Raw genomic sequence first — 2,984 nt, forward strand, 5'->3', positions numbered from 1 at the left:
TGCATCATTATCAAATCGTGCTTCCTTCCGAACCCATGCAAAAGAGTTGATATTCCGGTCACCTCCACCTGCAAAACAATTTGAAACACGTGCTTTCTCCGAAGGATTGTAAGAGTTAGTATGAGTCAATTCATTATTGAAATAATCATTAGAAATATTGACTCCACAACACGACTCCTCTACCATAGGGCTCTTATCAACATGGGTTAAATTGAAAGTAACCTTGTCATCCCCCACATTTAAGGTCAACTTGCCATTCTTGACATCTATGATTGGCCCCGCAGTGTGTAGGAAAGGTCGACCTAAAATAATAGGAATCTGCCTGTCCTCTTCCATGTCCAACACAACAAAATCAACAGGGATAAAAAATTTACCTACTCTAATAGGCACATCTTCTAGAACACCTAGGGGGTATTTTACAGATCTATCAGCCATTTGCAGAGTTATGTTGGTAACTTTTAAATCACCCATGTTCAACTTAGTACATACAGACAGGGGCATGACACTAACACTGGCACCTAAATCACATAAGGCTTTGTCAATAAAAAGGTTGCCAATATTACACGGGATAGAGAAACTCCCGGGGTCCTTCAACTTGGGTGGAGACTTATTTTGTAGTAAGGCACTTCACTCTTCAGTAAATGCAACAGTCTCCACCTCACTAAATTCTCTCTTCCTAGTCAAGATGTCTTTCATGTATTTAGCATATGCAGGTACTTGAGTAATTAATTCAGTGAAAGGGACCGTTACCTGCAGATTCTTTACCACTTCTAAGAACTTACCAAACTGCTTGTCTAGCTTGTTCTTTAGCTGACGATGAGGGAAGGGAAGTTTGATAGGTGGAACTTGTATCTCAACTTTCTTCTCAACCCTTGTGTCATCTTCCTTCTCTTTGACCACATTCTCACTTTCTCTTGGCACAGCACCACTTACAGATACTTCAACCCCTTCCTCTATAGTCATAGGTGGCCCATCATACTCATATCCACTCCGCAAAGTGACAGCATTTACAGACTCTCTGGTCACAGGCTGTGAAGGGAGTTGACCCTTGGGTCTCTCTGCGAGAGTAGTAGCCATTTGTGCCAACTGTTTATCCATGATCTTGTTATGAGCAGTGAGGGCATCGATTTTGGCATCCTTTTCGCTCAGAGATTTCTGCAATTCTAACATCATATTCCGCATCTCAACAAGCATGGGATCAGTTTGTGTAGGTTGAGGTTGTGGAGGAAAACCGGGCGGTCCACTAGGCTGCGGGTTGTAGTTACTCCGCGGTTGGTATGACTGTTGTGGTGGTGGTTGGTAATGTTGTTGTGGTGGTGGAGGGTGTTGAATCTGATGGGGGTTCTGGACATTACTACTCCTATATGATAGTAGGGGGTTGTTTTTATACCCCTCATTATAAGAGTTGGAGTACGGATTGTTCTGCTTGTAGGACTGGAATGCATTGCATTGTCCGATAGAGCTCCGGCATTCTTGTGCATAATGGCCTTGCATCCCACAACTATTACAGACATTGGCAGATTGGGCACTCATTGCAGCGACACTAGCATGTTGGGTGGATTGGGAGGATGCGATCTGTATATTATCTAGCTTGTGATGTAGGGCAGTTAGCTGAGCAGTAAGCTGTTCAATAGAATTCATCTCATGCTTAACATCCCGGTCGGCAAAACCTCTAGGATTCCCATATTGGGCACTATGGATGGCCATCTCCTCAATCACCTCCAAAGCTCTAGGCACCTCTAGTTGCATAAATCTCCCACTGGCAGCTGAATCCAAAAGACACCTAGACTCATTACCCAGACCATTATAGAACTGCTGAACCATGAACCAGTCATCCAAACCATGGTGCGGGCACTCTCTTTGCAAGTCCTTGAATCTCTCCCAAACTTCGAATAAACTCTCATCTGCTTGTTGAGAGATACCTAGTATCTGACCCCTCAGACGAGTTGTCTTCTCAGGTGGGAAATATTTAACATAGAACGCAAGGGCTAAGGAATTCCAATCGGTGATTTTCATAGCTGCGCGGTTGAGACTTTTAATCCATAGCTTTGCCTTCCCACTCAATGAAAATGGAAAGAGTATCTCCATAGTCTGCTCCGGTGTTAAATTCTTCTACTTAATGGTGGCACACTACTGAATGAAAGACTGAATATGGAGATTAGGATCTTCACCCTTTTCCCCACCGAATTGGTGTCTCTCGATCATGTTTATCAGCCGGGGTTCAATCTTGAAATTCTCGACCGCAATAGAAGGCATGATTGCCTTGGGAAGCATAGACAGACTTGGTTTAGAATAGTCTGTAAGCCTTGGCACAAGTGGGGGTGGTGGTGGTGGTGCTTGGTCACCCATCTCTGAATCTGTAAGGAATAGATTGCTAATCAGATAGTCGGATTCAGAGTCCGAATAGTCTCTCAACTGTTCAACGAATCTACGTCGTCTACGGAAGGTCCGTTCAGGTTCAGGATCGAACGAAGTCAGATCGCTGGTATGGACAGTCCTGGGCATAAACAAGCAAAAACTAGAAAACAGTCGTGAGATCCGATCTCAAGGAACGAGAGTCCCTTGAGAAGTAAAGCAACAAACAATAATCTAGAAAAACAATTAATAACAGAAAATAAAACTGTTTCTCCGGCAACGACGCCAATATTTGACAGGCTAAAGTCGTATCACCTAATAAAAAATAACCTAAATCCACTAACTAAGTAGCAAGGGAAGTCAGGGTCGAATCCATAGGGAAACAGGCGTTCTTTCTACTATTAATCAATTAGACTAGACTATTGGGAACAAGAGTTGGTTTGATGGTTTGCTAAAACTACGACAATAATTAAACAACTAGGAATCAATATATTAAGGAATCTAGGGCATAGGTTCACCAATAGATAACAATCCAGGACAATAAAGAATCACGATAATCAACAAAGTAATTAATTAGACTAGCATGCTCTCTCGAATCGATACTAATCATAGACTTAGAGTTAACGGGC

At 42.7% G+C, this 2,984-nt stretch overlaps 1 pseudogene; it reads left to right on the forward strand.

Annotated features, from left to right (window-relative positions):
- Window positions 1-1,837: 1,837 nt before the first annotated feature.
- On the forward strand, window positions 1,838-1,937 carry LOC130460273 (uncharacterized; annotated as a pseudogene).
- The last annotated feature ends 1,047 nt before the right edge of the window (window positions 1,938-2,984 follow it).

The sequence above is a fragment of the Spinacia oleracea genome, chromosome 4 (assembly GCF_020520425.1).
Source record: "Spinacia oleracea cultivar Varoflay chromosome 4, BTI_SOV_V1, whole genome shotgun sequence".
NCBI classification, from domain to species: Eukaryota; Viridiplantae; Streptophyta; class Magnoliopsida; order Caryophyllales; family Amaranthaceae; genus Spinacia; species Spinacia oleracea.